At 34.1% G+C, this 18,210-nt stretch overlaps 1 long non-coding RNA gene across 1 annotated transcript; it reads left to right on the top strand.

Moving 5' to 3' along the window:
• The first annotated feature begins 2,249 nt into the window (after window positions 1-2,249).
• On the top strand, window positions 2,250-3,544 carry LOC136811007 (uncharacterized). The gene is made up of 2 exons (XR_010847188.1): window positions 2,250-2,487; window positions 2,761-3,544. It is a non-coding gene; the product is annotated as an uncharacterized lncRNA (long non-coding RNA).
• The last annotated feature ends 14,666 nt before the right edge of the window (window positions 3,545-18,210 follow it).

The following is an 18,210-nucleotide window of genomic DNA, read 5'->3' as shown; positions in this document are numbered from 1 at the left end:
TAGACGAATTTGACACTTGCTAGAGTGAAAAGAAACGATGTGTAGTGCGAGCGAAGCGAGCGAAAAAATTGATGTTTTATGACTTCAATATTGTTGTCAGCAAATTGGTCTTGGGGCGCAGTTAGATTTTCACAAAAAAACTTGTAAATTAGCTAGATTGCAAAGAAGTTACCAATTATCTGTATTGCGAGCAAAGCGAGTGAAAAAATTGTATCTCAGCGAAATTGGTCCTGGGGCGCAATTTAAGGCGCATAAAGTATCATTTTTAAGATTGGGGCGTTTAAAAAATCTCGTTTGGCGCCCCTTACTCTTTTTTTTTCAAAAAAACTCCGCTGGGGGGTGGGGCCATGCCCCCCGGCCCCCCTCCCTGCCACAACGCCACTGATCGTATAACTTTTTGAGGTCGCACTTCAAAAAAAAGACCCAAATTTTCTTCAACTAATCAGTTCCAAAACTCACTTTTCTACCTCGATCGTGGCTTGTTTCGTTTCAAATTATGTTTAAAGTAAGGTGGATTTTGATTTTGCAAAAGAATTTTATTCGGCTAATGGCAGCAAACCTAACAACCTGTTTACATTAATATTTTTTGGGCTATAAATGATAATGAGTTTCTGCATGGTTTTGTTTATGGCTCGTTGATATCTCAATATGAGGTTGAGTATCAGCGAAAGGAAAAGGCAACAGGATGAGTTACTTTTTCCGCAATCTATTTCCAGTTGTTTATCACCCGTAATTTCCAAGTTAATTGTTTGACAATAGAGCTTTGACGACTTTGACTGCTTCTCTCAAGGAAGATATCATAGGCAAGTTAAATATAGAATTAGCTTATTAAGTTTGAGATTCATTTTGGTGACGCGCAGTAACGTAAACAAGGACGAATTATTTTTTTCAATTACTCTAAAAATACCATGAAGATAGCTTAAATTTAAAACATGATGTAGCATATTTCAATGATTGAAGATTCAAAGAAACTCGATGAAAAATGTCCGAAAAGCGTTTATCTTTTCTACTAGCGCCTTTTAATACGAAAGTCTCCGAATTTCGGATATTTGACAAGATCCTGCTTAGAAATCTTTCAAATATCTTTCGATATCCTCTGTCGGAAATTACCGTAAACCTGAAAGTATTTAATAATTGTTTGTTTGTTTCATTTGGGGATTAAATGTTGGTGACGAGATCGGTGAATAATCTAGCGGTTTACTAGTGAATTATAAACTGAATTTCTATAATTATCATTGATACCTCAGCCAAAAAATGGTATCAATTTCTCTTACTTTCGTATCAATTTTCCCCATGAGACAATCAATGCAAACTTTACCAAGCAATTTTTTGCGGCCGTTTTAAAAACAGATTTAATGTACATTGAGCTAGTATTTTCTGAATTTTACTTTTTTTAATTTGAAGCCACCGTCAGATTCATTCGGCGGTACATGCAGCTGTGGATGACATTCATCGGGATCTGACAGGTATAATGCTTTCAAAATATTTTGTTTTCTGAACTGAATAAGATGAAAAAATTATTTTCAATAATTTGTTTAAAGCAGCAATAGTTCAGCAATAATATTGCTTTTGGAGTGAAGTATCAATCGTTTATTTATTAGACCAGTTGTTACCGTGAGAAATCAGAGCGTCATTTCCGCCTTTGAGGTTTCCGCTTGTAATTAAAGATAAGATATTGAAGGATCCGAACATTTAATACAAGACGGTTATCCTTACTGGAAATTAATCTCTTGTTTTGTTCGATTAGATGAACGTTGCGAAAGTCTTTCATGGTAACATTTTATCATTGTTGATAAAGCTCCTTTTTACCTAGCTTCAATCTCAACTCTACTCTACCTCAGACCTTGATGCACTTCAGTAGCAAAGAAAGAAAAGTATTCTGCGTCTGGAAGTCTACATAATCATCCAATTTTTGCTTCGGATATACCCGTCACCTCGCAAACCTAGTCCCCCCCCCCCCGGTCTGAGATCTACATGTTAGTGTGTTAAAATTTCGGAAAATAGTTGTCTACTTTAACCTTTTCATTGTCTCCAACTTTTAGGTACTCCTCAATTTTTGTTGGAAAGAAGTAGTTATTTGTCAAGCATTTCAAAAAGATGCGCCCCTTTATTTGTGATAGCTTTCCCGTGGAAAAGCCATGACTCAAAATCATCTTTCAATTAAAGTTAATGAGGGTAATAAAATGCTTCGTAAGATGAAAAGGAAAGGCTGTAAAATTGGAAGCATTTAATTTTGAAAGATGAGGAAGTCCAACACTAATTGTTCATAAAAATGAGCTGACAACATTCATGGTCAGTCTCCCTCGTCATTTAATTCATGCCACACTCTAAAGAGGTTAAAGGTGGTTTGTGTACAAGAAAAAAATGACAAAAATAACATTGATATTGTTGATGCTATTTTTAGTGGTTGGTTTTTTAGAAGGTTCGAAAAATGATGGACTAAGCTCGTTAGCTTCTATATCTCAATATGGTGGAAGAATTTTAAAGGTAAAATTTATTTGATCGAATCATGGAAAGTTTTCTCTATTATACAGAAGTAGATTTTGATGTTGAACTTATGGAATTGACTTTAACGATGACGGTTTTTAAGTTTACATCATTGTCTCTTCAATCCTTTGATACAGTGTTGTAAAAGCTCGGTAAGAACAGGCTATGCTTTATCTCGTGTTTACTATTTCATAACTATGCAGAAAAAGACACGCATGTAAAATAATCAAGTCAAGTCTCTCTATACTAAATATCTTCTTTTTTTTTCTGCAGGTGTTATCGAGAAGTCGAAGGTCGCCCTTTTTCCACTACGCACAACGAGTGAAGAGAACAAATGGTAGCAAAAAGAAGAGGAGAAATAGGAAAAGAAGCAAACCTCAAAGCTGCAAAGCAAAGCTATACAAACCATGCAATCCTTATTATCCAAACGCATGCGCACAAAGACGATGTAAATTAAAGTGCACCAGGTTCTTCTTTACAGCCCTGTGTACACTACCAAGAAAAGATCGAAACAACATGAAGCATACCGCCTGATCAAATCGATTCCAGAAAAAAAAGAAAACTCGGTTAAAGAAGCTACGTTGCTTTCAGACTTGATGTATATTGAACAACATATAAAGCGTGATTTGATGCTATAAAAAGGAATTTAAGCGCTCTTTAGGAAGCTATGAAATGTATAATGAACAATTTAAAAACGATAATATAATATTTGAGCAGGACAAAAATGAATGAGAACAAAGAGGAAGTGAGACTGTTTAACATTTTCAAGTGCATCATTTACGTGTCACGAGAGCTTCGCTACGAGATATTGAGGCTTTTGTACTTCTCTACTACGCGAACTACGATCGTTTCTTGTTGATGCTTCATTGTAAACAAAATGAGGAGGCGTTGCATCCAGGGCGTTCTTCGTTTTCCTTCCTCGTCGCCCTCTTTGCTTCCTATTTTCAATATTTTACCATTTTGTAAATATATGCTGTTTTTTAACTATTGATTTTATGTTGTTTTTATATTAGATGTATAGATTTTTAATTTGAAAGAGATATATAACCATCGTAAAGTTTGAGTGCCAACTTTAACCACCCCCTCCAGTTTCTTTAAACAGACATATGTAATAGCGGAGCTGGATAACGCACATTTGAAAAAGCCTTGTTCTATCTTTGTACCCTGATATTAAGATTTGATATGAAATTTAACTTTTTTAATTACAAACTCGTGTTAAAAAAGTGTTTAAAACTCGTAAAAACTACATAAAAGCCATATCTCAAAATACTCGACAAAAACTTTCCAAAACTGCAAAACACCATCGACTACACGCTTTTTTTTAATAAGAATGATGTAAATTCATTTCATCATGGATATTCTTAACTTTTTTGGGAAAATCATCCTTAAATATTCTTACAGCTTCTGCCATTTTATGCTTGAGACGAATGTACTAAATGTTAAATCTAGTATGAATTAAAGTCTGTTCACGATAAGTGTGCACTTTTTTTCATTTACCTATAACTTTTGAAGGAATTCCTCAAACTTTATAAATTTGGTATCGTTGGAAAGATATTAGTGAGTGGAACAATTTGAATAAAAAAATCTATAAAAAATTCTAAAATTAAAGAAAAAAATGAAGATCAAAGACTCTTGAAAATGAAAGTTATAGCACTTCTCTACAAGATCTTCATTTTTTTTCTTCTTCATTTTCATCTTCGTTTTTAGAATTTTTTTATAGACTTTTTTACTTCAAATTGTTCCACTCACAAATATCTCTCCAACGATACCAAATTTATAAAGAACGAAGAATTTCTTCAAAAGTTATAGCAAAAAGAAAAAAGAGTGCACACTTATCGTGAACAGACTTTAATTCATACTAGATTTAACATTTAGTACATACGTCTCAAGCATAAAATGGCACTTTTGTAAAAGAAGTGAGCCTAACTTGGGGATAATTGATAATTTATAATTGAAAATGCTCTTAAAATGGCATTCTTAGCTTGAGTAGCAAAATTCCTTGATGGTGATATTCTTTGCATATTCTTAGTTTTTTGGCCATTTTCATCATGGACATTCTTATAAAGTGTATGCTTATAAAAAAAAAGCATGTATATAAATTGTTCAATCACAATAATGTGAAAGTGAGTTATAGTTGTCTACCTAACGTCGCAAGAATCATAACCGGCCACAACAAGAAAGTTCTTTCAGTAAAACCGCAACCTCTTCAAGAAAAAAAAATATGTAATTGTCGCAAAAAGGCATCATGCCCACTTGACAGACACTGTCAAAAGGGCAAATTGATTTACCAATGTACGGTCAAAAAATGACAAAGGGGTTCAGTATATCGGTTTGACCGAAAACACGTTCAAAACAAGATGGTACCAACATAAACACACTTTTGGTCACGAAGACAAGTCAAATTCAACGGAGCTCTCAAAATATGTATGGAATAAGAAATTTCAAGGCAAACAGAAAAGTCCTTCGGAAGATATGGGACCCGAAATACCCCTTGGTAGCACTTTTCTGTGAAATATCAAATCTCCAACTTATTACTAAAAAACCGGGGTTACGTTATCTTTTTGAACAGTGCAATTAAAAGTTGGAAAAAGTTAGTGTCGGTGCATTGGTATTATTGGTATTATTGATTATTTCGAAACGAAGTGAAATCACAGTATAATTGTTTTTATTGAAAAGATAAGCATGAACTTATATTGCCTTTGTTATTTTTAAGTCATTATAATGGCTGCGTTTAGACCAACTGGCATTTGTAATTTGGCATTTGCTCATGAGAGATTCGATTTTAATAGCTTTTCCATTGTATTTTCTGTCATGGCATTTAAGGAATCGTCTTTTTAAAGTCATTACTGAAAAGGTGATTCCCTCAAGTTCAACTTTGACAGATCAAACAATGAAAAGCATGGAATTTCTCAAAAACTGCAGTCATTAAGACTGAAACTTTTTGCCGTAGGGCTAGGCTATGGCAAATTTTGCAAATTTTACAATCTATAGAAAGAACTGAATAAAAACGTGCAAATACTTTAAAAAATCAAAAATGTCATTTTTTCTCTTTGTTTTGGTTCCTTTGTTTGATTTGAAATGCCAGAAAAGGGGATTCCTTTGTTCAAAATGGCATTTCAAATGCAAACACACTGGCATCATTAGGCATTTGACAAACCGAACAATTGCGCGGAACAATAGAATTCAAAAGAATACTGCAAGCAATTACAAATGCCAGGCATGGTCTAAACGCAGCCAATTAAAGAACTTCGTTAATTCCCAAAACACTAAACACAGTTTGGCTATGAGGTCATTAAAGAGATCGTAAAATGTTTTATAATCGAAAAAGTTGGAGATTTATTTCACAGAAAAGTGCTACCAGGGTCCCATATCTTCCGAAGGACTTTTCTGTTTGCCTTGAAATTTAACAAACTTCTTAATCTAAGGTTGAACTACCACTGGTGTAAAAATGAAAGTTATAGCATAAGAAGAAAAAAAAGCTCAATTTTTGCAATCGCAAATTTAACCGCTAAGAATTGCGAATTTTTCAACCAAAAATATAATCAAATATAGCGCTTTTGATTCTCTAAAACAAGCAAAAAAAATTTCCATAGTTATATTTGACTATCAAAAGTTACAGACATTCTTGTTTCCACTGCCAATTATATCTGGACAGACTTTAGTGTGAATTAGGATCTTAACCTAAGAATGTGTTGTAAGAATATTTTAGGATGATCTTCCCAAAAAAGTTAAGAATATCCATGATGAAATGGATTTACACCATTCTTATAAAAAAAAAGCGTGTAATCACAGAACATCGAATTTGAAATGTTCGCTGCTCAGGGAATCCTCGGCAAATGTTGTCAATTTTTACATATTTACTAATGCCAATCTTGCAACTATATTCTATTAAGATTTTGAGTCAGCTGCTATTATAGATCACAAGATATTTATAGCAAAGAACTTTCCACAAGCAAAAAAGAATTCGCAAAATTTTAAGAAGTTTACCTCTCGAAAGTTTCCCGATAAAATAAAAACTTCTTTTAAAACTATAAAGAAATTATTACTCGAAAAAAATTCGCATTTACCTAAAAATACGAGGTTTCGTTAGACAGAATAACTTTACTTTAGTTCTTATAATCTATGTCTTGACTGATTTTTGCTATCAAGGATTGGTAATCAAAGGAGGCCGATTTGAAAGAAATTTCTAAAGAGTTTTATGACTTCTCTGGCTATTACAGAAAAGTTGTTACTCCATCTAACTTTTATTACCTCTATGGACCAAGTATTATGTTTTTAACATTTTAATTTTTTGAAAATACATATTTATGAAGCACTACAACTGTATTGTGCACTTTTTGGATGTTTGTTACACATTCTTTATTGATAATATTAAAAAATTTTGAATTTAGAAGTGCAGGACTGCGTCCAAGGTCTGGGTTGAAATCACACTCAGAGAGCAATGATATCATAATTGAAGGAAGGAATCTTCATACTAGGCCTGCACATCTTATAGAAAACTTCGAAAGATGTTGATATTACTTCATAATATAGCCTGGGAATCCAAGCGTTAAAATTTTTTCACAGTCTAGTTTATGATATTTTTGCTGCTGGTTTAACGCTTGGCGCAGGTAACTCGCCTGCAGGGAGATTTTTCCCTGCAATGCAGGTTCGGCCTGATTGGCCAGCTTTCGGCGTATTACTTAGCAGTACTTTCGCGCGCATTTTGATTATTTCGATGCGCGCGCATAATTTATGGAAAAAGCTGACTCTGCAGAAAAAAGGAAAACAAATGAAAATGAAAACATAGATTCATTTCAAAACAAAATGGCTGTTGGCTGGAAGTCTAAATACATGTGGCTGATGTTTTTATTTGGTTTTTAGTAGCTTTGAAAGTCTTTATAGATTGCGGAGGAGTTTTATGGTAAGTTAATTATGTGTGTTTGCCTGGGTTTCCAAAGTTCAGAAACTCTGTCAACAAGGGTTCACACACAGACTGTTCATAACATTCTGTGTCAGACTAATCTACCTGCACCAAGCTCTATAATTTTAGAACTTTGTGAGGTGAGGTATTTTTTGTTTTTTCTAAAATTATGAGCTTGGATTCCCAGGCTATTCATAATATTGAAAAGAATTGATTTCAAAAGTGCAGGACTGCGTCCAAGGTCTGGGTTGAACTCACACTCAGAGAGCAATGATATCATAATAGAAGGAAGGAACCTTCAGACTAAGAATGCATATCTTATGCACAACTTCAAAAGATGTTGATCTCTTGATAATATTAAAATGAATTGATTATTAAAGTGCAAAACTGCATCCATGGTCGGGGTTGAACTCACACTCAGTGAGCGATGATATCATAATTTAACAAATGAACCTTCAGACTAAGCCTGCACATCGTATAGACAACTTCAAAAGATGTTGATCTCTTGATAATACTGAAATGAATTGAATTTACAAGGGGTTGGTCTAAAAAGCAGGGTAGCCAATGGGGTAGCCAATTGGGCTAGGCTATGGGGTACCTCTTTTTGCCTAAACTTTTGAAATCTGAAACCTGTTTTCATGTGGAAATAGCTATTACAACATCTTGTTAATGATTCCATGTAATAAAATTTAAGATTCCTTTCGAACTTCAGCCACAATAGCCTTTTTTCCAAAGGTATTGAACTTTGTTAACTTCTCAAGAGACTTAGCGCCATTTTGTCTTCCTTCTTGGCTTCGTTTGAAAAGTTACAGACCAGAATAAAAAATATAGACCAAACAGTTTTTAATATTTTAGATTTAGATTTTATTTATGTTTTTAATTTTTATTTCCGTTAAGCTGTAATTCGATGATAATAGCTTTGGAGTTGCCTTTGGGCCATATGATCTCTAATCTTGTCATATCTTAACAATCCTTTGTTATTGAATCTATTGTTTAAATTAAATCATGTTATGATGTTTCAAAACATTAATTCCTTTCAAAATTTTTAAATATGGCAGCTTATAATAGGTACAAAAAGTGTTTTGAAATAGCTCTATTATAATGAAGCTCTATTTCTTATACTCCTTGTGCATTAACACGTGGTAATTTATATATTTGTTTATCTTTGGAATCATACATGATCAATCTAAGTATCAATCAGATTCATGCTCCCTGGTCAGTAAAATGTGGTTCTATGCATTCATTTCCGGTATTTCTATTCTGGTCTGTAAAATATTTAGGTACCCCACAACCTAGCCCAATTGGCTACCCCAATTGGCTAACCTGTTTTTTAGACCAACCCATTTAAAAGTGCAGAACTGCATCCAAGGTTACGAGGGTTAAGTTCAAAATCAGAGAGCGATGATATCATATTTGAACGAAGAAAGCTTCAGACTAATCCAATACATCTTCTAAACAACTTCATTCGTCTAAACTATTTTAAAAGATGTTGATCTTTTGATAATATTGAAATGAATAGAATTTAAAAGTGCAGGACTGTGTCCCAGGTCAGAGTTGAACTCACACCAAGATAGCGCTGACGTCATAATTGAACGAAGGAACCTTTAGACTAAGCCTGCACATCTTGTAGGCAACTTCCCAAGATGTTGATCTCTTGATAATATTGAAATTAGTTGAATTCAAAAGTGAAGGATTGCATCCAATGTCAGGATTGAACTCACACTCAAAAAGCGATGATATCATAATTGAACGAAGGAACCTTTAGACTAAGCCTTCACATCATGTCGAGAACTTCAAAAGATGTTGATCTCTTGATAATACCTTAGTACAGGACTGCGTCCAACATCAGGGTTGAACTCACACTGAAAAAGCGATGATATCATAATTGAACAAAGGAAACTTTAGACTAAGCCTGCACATCATGTAGAAAACTTCAAAAGATGTTGATCTATTGATAATATTGAAATAAAGTCAAAAGTGCAGGACTGCGTTAAACGTCTGGCCTGAACTCACACTCAGAGAGCGATGATATCATAATTGAACGAAGGAACCTTTAGACTAAGCCTGCACATCATGCAGACAACTTCAAAACATGTTGATCTCTAGATAATATTGAAATAAAGTCGAAAATGCAGGACTGCATCCAAGGTCTGGGCTGAACTCACACTCAGAGAGCGATGATATCATAATTGAAGGAAGGAACCTTTAAACTAAGCCTGTACATCGTGTAGATAACTTCAAAATATGTTTATTTCTTTATAATATTAAATTGAATTTAAAAGTGCAAAACTTCGTCCCAGGACATTTTTGAACTCACACTCAGAGAGCAATGATATCATAATTGAAAGAAGGAACCTTTAGACTAAACCTGCACATCATGAAGACAACTTCAAAAGATCTTGATTTCTCGATAAAATTGAAATTAGTTGAATTCAAAAGTGCAGGATTGCGTCCAATGTCAGGATTGAACTCACACTCAAAGAGCGATGATATCGTAATTGAACGAAGGAACCTTTAGACTAAGCCTGCATATCATGTAGAGAACTTCAAAAGATGTTGATCTCTTGATAATACCTTAGTACAGGACTGCGCCCAACGTCAGGGTTGAACTCACACTGAAAAAGCGATGATATCATAATTGAACGAAGGAACCTTTAGACTAAGCCTTCACATCATGTAGAGAACTTCAAAAGATGTTGATCTCTTGATAATACCTTAGTACAGGACTGCGTCCAACGTCAGGGTTGAACTCACACTGAAAAAGCGATGATATCATAATTGAACGAAGGAAACTTTAGACTAAGCCTGCACATCATGCAGACAACTTCAAAACATGTTGATCTATTGATAATATTGAAATAAAGTCAAAAGTGAAGGACTGCGTCCAACGTCTGGGCTGAACTCACACTCAGAGAGCGATGATATTATAATTGAACGAAGGAACCTTTAGACTAAGCCTGCACATCATGCAAACAACTTCAAAACATGTTGATCTGTAGATAATATTGAAATAAAGTCGAAAGTGCAGGACTGCGTCCAAGGTCTGGGTTGAACTCACACTCAGAGAGCGATGATATCATAATTGAAGGAAGGAACCTTTAAACTAAGCCTGCACATCGTGTAGATAACTTCAAAATATGTTTATTTCTTTATAATATTAAATTGAATTTAAAAGTGCAAAACTTCGTCCCAGGACATTTTTGAACTCACACTCAGAGAGCAATGATATCATAATTGAACGAAGGAACCTTTAGACTAAACCTGCACATCATGAAAACAACTTCAAAAGATCTTGATTTCTCGATAAAATTGAAATTAGTTGAATTCAAATGTGCAGGATTGCGTCCAATGTCAGGATTGAACTCACACTCAAAGAACGATAATATCGTAATTGAACGAAGGAACCTTTAGACTAAGCCTGCATATCATGTAGAGAACTTCAAAAGATGTTGATCTGTTGATAATACCTTAGTACAGGACTGCGTCCAACGTCAGGGTTGAACTCACACTGAAAAAGCGATGATATCATAATTGAACGAAGGAAATTTTAGACTAAGCCTGCACATCATGTAGAAAACTTCAAAAGATGTTGATCTCTTGATAATATTAAAATAAAGTCAAAAGTGCAGGACTGCGTCCAAGGTCTGGGTTGAACTCACACTCAAAAAGCGATGATATCATAATTGAACGAAGGAACCTTTAGACTAAGCCTTCACATCATGAAGAGAACTTTAAAAGATGTTGATCTCTTGATAATACCTTAGTACAGGACTGCGTCCAACGTCAGGGTTGAACTCACACTGAAAATACAATGATATCATAATTGAACGAAGGAAACTTTAGACTAAGCCTGCACATCATGTAGAAAACTTCAAAAGATGTTGATCTATTGATAATATTGAAATAAAGTCAAAAGTGCAGGACTGCGTCCAACGTCTGGGCTGAACTCACACTCAGAGAGCGATGATATCATAATTGAACGAAGGAACCTTTAGACTAAGCCTGCACATCATGCAGACAACTTCAAAACATGCTGATCTCTAGATAATATTGAAATAAAGTCGAAAGTGCAGGACTGCTTCCAAGGTCTGGGTTGAACTCACACTCAGAGAGCGATGATATCATAATTGAAGGAAGAAACCTTTAAACTAAGCCTGCACATCGTGTAGATAACTTCAAAATATGTTTATTTCTTTATAATATTAAATTGAATTTAAAAGTGCAAAACTTCGTCCCAGGACATTTTTGAACTCACACTCAGAGAGCAATGATATCATAATTGAACGAAGGAACCTTTAGACTAAACCTGCACATCATGAAGACAACATCAAAAGATCTTGATTTCTCGATAAAATTGAAATTAGTTGAATTCAAAAGTGCAGGATTGCGTCCAATGTCAGGATTGAACTCACACTCAAAGAGCGATGATATCGTAATTGAACGAAGGAACCTTTAGACTAAGCCTGCACATCATGTGGACAATTTCAAAAGATGTTGATCTCTTGATAATATTGAATTAAATTCAAAAGTGCAGGACTGCGTCCAAGATCGGGGCTGAACTCACACTCAGAGAGCAATGATGTTATAATTGGACGAAAAAACCTTCAGAATAAGCCTGCATATCGTGTAGATAACTTCAAAAGATGTTGATTTCTTTATAATATTGAATCAAAATTATAAATGCAGGACTGCGTCAAAGGACAGTTTCGAACTCACACTCAGAGCGCAATGATATCATAATTGAACGAAGGCACCTTTAGACTAAACCTGCACATCATGAAGACAACTTCAAAAGATGTTCATTTCTTGATAATATCGAACTAAAATCAAAAATACAGGATTGCGTCCAAGGTCGGGGTTGATCTCACTCTCAGAGAGCGATGATATCATAAATGAAAGAAGGAACGTTCAGACTAAGCCTGCACATCATGAAGACAACTTCAAAAGATGTTAATTTCTTGATAATATCGAACTAAAATCAAAAATACAGGATTGCGTCCAAGGTCGGGGTTGATCTCACACTCAGAGAGCGATGATATCATAATTGAAAGAAGGAACCTTCAGACTAAGCCTGCACATCGTGTAAATAACTTCAAAAGATAATGATTTCTTTATAATATTGAATCAAAAGTAAAAATGCAGGACTTCGTCCAAAGTAAGGCTTGAAATCACACTCACAGAGCGATGATACCTTAATCGAACGAAGGACTCTTTAAACTAAGCCTGCACATAATGTAGACAACTTCAAAAGATGTTGATCTCTTGATAATCTTGCATTAAAGTCAAAAGTGCAGGACTGTGTCCCAGGTCAGAGTTGAACTCACACTAAGTTAGCGATGACATCATAATTGGACGAAGGCATCTTTAGACTAAACCAGCACATCATGAAGACAACTTCAAAAGATGTTGATATCTTGATAATAATAAATTAAAGTCAAACGTGAAGGACTGCGTCCAAGGTCTGGGTTGAACTGACACTCAGAGAGCGATGATATCTTAATTGAAGGAAGGAACCTTCAAACTAAGCCTGCACATCGTGTAGATAACTTTAAATTTGTTTATTTCTTTATAATATTAAATTGAATTTAAAAGTGCAAAATTTCGTCCCAGGACATTTTTGAACTCACACTCAGAGAGCAATGATATTATAATTGAACGAAGGCACCTTTAGACTAAACCTGCGCACTCAAGTGAGTTACGGCATGTGCAAGTTAAAAGTGAACCAGTTCCACTCACTTTCAAAATGTCAAACATAGTTGGAAAGAAGCGCCTTGTGATGTAGATCAACGTGATAGGTGTATGAAAAATTTAACTTGAGGCTATAAGAAGTTATAGCCCAAAAACCTGTATTATGACGTCATAAACATTAAGTAACATTACGTCACGAAAATTAAAATTTAAATAACTCATAAACTATTAATGATATCAATATGAAATTTTGACAGAACAAATATATCGTAATTCTCTAGAAGTAAAATTTTCAAAATCTCCTGAAAAATGATGACGTCAGCATTTTTAAGCCATTTTCGATTTTTGGCTATAAAAAAATGACGTCATCATTTTTTTCAAAATTTTTTAACTTACAATCAAGGTCATAATATTTGAGAAAAAAGGGAAATACACCGGGAAGTTTTTGAACCACAAGTGATTTGTAAGTGCTCTAAAGTAGGTTGGAACATAGTCATAATAAAGAGTTAGTCTGGAAGGACGGCCCGTATGTTTTTAACTCTATCAAAATAGACGGCCGTACAGAGGGTGCATAGAATTTTCAAAATGGCGGAAAGTGAAGGTGCTGACATAGGTACTGATGCCACTGATGACTACAATTTCTTCGACGATGAAGAAATGAATGCTATTCTCCTTAACTTTGAGGTACCAGAAACACCACCTGAGACCAACAAAGTAAAATGTCTTCACTGTGGCAAGGTTTGTGTCTCTCAACGTGGCTTGAAGAGGCACATGACGAACCAGCATTCTGAGACGTCTCAGACTACTGAACCAGCAGCATCAACAAAACCATCATCATCAAAACAAAAGCAACAGAAACCACCAGCTCAACAACTTTCTGCACCAAGTGAATTACTACCTGACACTTCTTTCATAAAGATCGTCAGGGGTATATTCCGAAGACTGGCTATAGATAAATGCTATCCAGAAACAACACGAAAACAATTTGAGACTCAGTATGATAAAATAACATACATATCCACGAGATCACTATATGATAATGTCCTAAACAATGTTGTTAAAAAGTTCAAAGGAGATACAGAAAAATTTTACCCAAACTTTATAGAACATTTTGAAACCTGTGTCATTTATGACTTTCTGGACGACACAGGTAACACTCTACTTATGTTTGAGTTGGCAAATGGTGTTTTGTCGTACCTTGCCAACTCAGAAATTGTGGATGACGACATAACTTTTGAAGATAAAAAGATAAATTTCGATCAAAAGGACAGAGAAATTATTTTCAACCTTAGTGGCGTTGTAGTTGGAAATGTTTTCCGAAAAGTATGTTATTCCAAACGTCCACGAATCAAAGGACGCTATGATGAACAATATTTGGCATTTTTGAAAGCTTGTAAATATCAAGAAGGTCAAGAAACCGATGTATCACATCATCGCCTTGTTAACCTTAACAATAGAGGTGGTTTGTGGAAAGTTAACAGGTCAATCTTCAACGTGTTCATGCTTGCAGAATCATATTTTGTGTCTGCAACAACTGATCGGAAAGTTACAAGAATCAATGTTGAATATATTGTATCGTCGTTAATGGCAAACCCTTTCCTCCTTGCCAATTTTAATTCAATCCGGCATAAAGCTGAAACTCCCGTGAAAAAGGAGATTGCAATGAACTTATTGGATGATCTTTTGACACTTTACGTACGAATTAGATCACATTCATTTGCAAAAGACAAAGTCCAGTCTCACAAAATGGCAAAAAATGTGACAAAATCAAAATCGTTGAGAGGGGAAATCAAAAGAAAATCTTCTTCTTTGGATAATGGACACTAATGTTTTGTTATTTTTTCACCTGTAGCCTGATTTCTAACACAGCAGACCTATTTTTTTCTACACTTATGTCTTTTTTGTTGTGATGCATTTGAAACTTTTTGCATTTGAAATTAACATCATACTTTCATCGCGATAAGAGGGGTTTTATGGTCACTTTTGATATAAAACAGTCTGTTTCTGCACAAGTTAAACATGTGTTAACTAAAATTAGCGAGCTGTGTAAGAAGGTCAAACATAGAAAATTTACAACCAACTTTGTCAAGTTTTTTTATATACTATACCCAGCTTACAGTTAAGGTATAACGAGATAACTGGTTTATTTATGAAAACTGTAAGAGACTAAATTTTAATGGTTCACGATTGGAAACAATTTCGGATTTTCTCAAAATGCTTATACAAATTGTTTTTTCAGTCTGAAATTTTATTTTGAATGCATCAAAATCACACATTTAAAAACCAAAAATTTACAAGACTTCAATCGATTATCTTTGTCATGGTAGATTAATGTTCTAGTCCAAAATTTTAATAATAAGAGGATCCAGGTTCGACCCCTGGCCATGACAGTTGCTCTTTGACGCACAACCTCATTATATATTGTAAAAATCCTATCGAATTTAATGACACTTCAATCGATTATCTTTGTCATGGTAGATTAATGTTCTAGTCCAAAATTTTAATAATAAGAGGATCCAGGTTCGACCCCTGGCCATGACAGTTGCTCTTTGACGCACAACCTCATTATATATTGTAAAAATCCTATCGAATTTAATGACACTTCAATCGATTATCTTTGTCATGGTAGATTAATGTTCTAGTCCAAAATTTTAATAATAAGAGGATCCAGGTTCGACCCCTGGCCATGACAGTTGCTCTTTGACGCACAACCTCATTATATATTGTAAAAATCCTATCGAATTTAATGACACTGTCACCAAACTTCAAGCTCTACAACACTATTAAATAGCATTGAGAACGAGAACAATTTGGTGGTTTTCATTAAAAACTAGGAAAATATAAGCTCTAATATAGTTCTTACTTCCAGTTATCGTCAAAACTAAATACTTTACTCACTCACCAAAAATTTTTTTAATAAAGTACAAAATCAAAAACTTTGCGAAACCTATCATACCTTGAAAATACTGTATACCCAGACTTTGAACAAAAAATCCTTACTATTCAAAGATTCTGTTTTCTGTACAAAGCCCAAAAATTAGTTTGTATGAAGCAAAATTATATTAGTGCTACTGTTTATTACCAAACAAAATCCAACTATACATTTAAAAAACAAAAATTTACAAGTATACACCTAAAAATATAGAAATTTCAACAATAAATAACAAGAAAAATAAACTGTTTGTCTTAACTTTGATTTCCTTTTTCGTTTATAAATAAGAATTTCATAGAGTGATATAAAATAGAATAATTTATCTAGCTTATTATCAAAGAAGTGTTATTTTCTAAATGTACATATATACTGCTTATCTTTTGTTATTTTTTTTATTAAGGTATTGTTTGAATTCCTTAAAAAGTAAGAAAATACTATTTCTTCAAAAGTTCTCAGAAAACTACTCAGTCACTTTCTTTTTTCCCTAAGTGTTTTGAAGACTTTACTTCAAGATAATATTCGCAGAGTTTTGAGAGTTTGAGCCTAAATGAAATAAGGTGCATAAAAAAATGCTAACTTGAAATGCTCCTTTATAAAAAAGTAATTCGTTTCAATAAAAGGTGTTTTGTGTTTCGGTTTCTAATGTAATTGAAAAATTTAAATTATTTTGAGCTGATTTGAATAACAACCTTTCAAAGAACTCTTTAATCAAAACACTTTCATTTTCTCCAGACGACATTTCAGACAATATTATACTGCGCATCAAACTAGGGAGATAACCTTTAATTATTTCAAATGAAGATAATTTAAGCGGCTTTTATATTACCTCTTATTTTCTGAGCTCAAGCGATTATCAAGGCCTATTCTTTTTTTAAAAAACAAAAATAGGCGCACAAATCAAAACAAAACTAAAAAACTTGGATAATTTAAAGTTATTATCATAACAAAAAATACTATATCAATGCAACGATATTCATAAACAGTAAAAAGGTAATATTACTCAGTGACCCTTTGTTTCTTAAACATGGGCTCATTAGACATGTCTACAAAAGAATGATCAACACCACCACTATTTCCTCCTTCAATTGATCGACAAACATTCTGATTTCTTATACTGTTATCATTATAACCAGCATCAAACAAAGATGGATTCTCCTTTCGTGAGCCTAATGATCGTTGCCTCCCAAAATAATTTTCAAGTGGGTCTTGGTTAAAATGCTCAGTAAGAACAAATTTACACTTAACAGTATCCAAAAGATATTCAACACAATCAATAACTGATTTCACAGTGATTTGCAGTCCCTCGTAGGTTTGCCAAGAAATAAACATTTTAGCTTTGGCAGTTTTGTCAAACTTGCCTTCACGATTATTAATAGACTCAAGCCATTTTTTGAAATAACCAAGAAAATGATCCTTCAACCATTTAATACGACCATCGTTTGATTTGTAAATAGGCTTATTGTTTTCCTTCAATTTTTTCTTGGCCTCTTCAGGGTTTCTAATGTTCATGATATCAAAAAATGTATCCATCATCAAACAAAAATCAGATGTGGATTTTGCCTCAGGAACATATTCTTTCAAATGATTACCAACAGTTTGACTCAGAACTTGAGTTGCGAGTTTTACATTCATGACAGAATACGGTGTTAATTTGATATGCTCAGTGGTAAGCTTTGGTAGATAGTGTAATCCACTTTCCTGATCGTTGTAAAAAGCATCACTAATATGAGACCAAAGAATATTACCATTATTCCACATGTATCTACTATTTCTCCCTGCACCTGAGTTAGATAGACAATTTCGTGCAGTTTTCATTAAGTGGGGTGGATCTGAAATAAAATGGATGTACCTGTTGTCAGTACTAAATCGGTTTTTAGTTTTTATATGTAACATCCTTATCCTCCGATCCTTCAAGTTTGGCATGCATCCTGAAAAACTTTCTGTTAGAAGACGCACCATCACAGGTGACAGCAAGGACTTTCAATTTACAACTCAACTCAAGGATGCCAGTGGCTTTCCAGAAAATTGCAAAAAGTTGACTCGAATTTGCTCCATCTGTGCCGAATGTAGCAAAACTAAATTTGATAGGGTTGATTATTCCTCTCACCATAACAACAAGGATGTGAGTAGCAATAGTTTCTATGTTCTCAAAAGATGCACTATTCAATACAATATCTCCCAAATCCACATAACCAATCAA

Source organism: Clytia hemisphaerica, unplaced genomic scaffold (genome assembly GCF_902728285.1).
Source record: "Clytia hemisphaerica strain Z4C2 unplaced genomic scaffold, Clytia hemisphaerica genome assembly, whole genome shotgun sequence".
NCBI lineage: Eukaryota > Metazoa > Cnidaria > Hydrozoa > Leptothecata > Clytiidae > Clytia > Clytia hemisphaerica.
The sequence above is the reverse complement of the archived record's forward strand: the minus strand, read 5'-3'. Positions and strand labels throughout refer to the sequence as shown.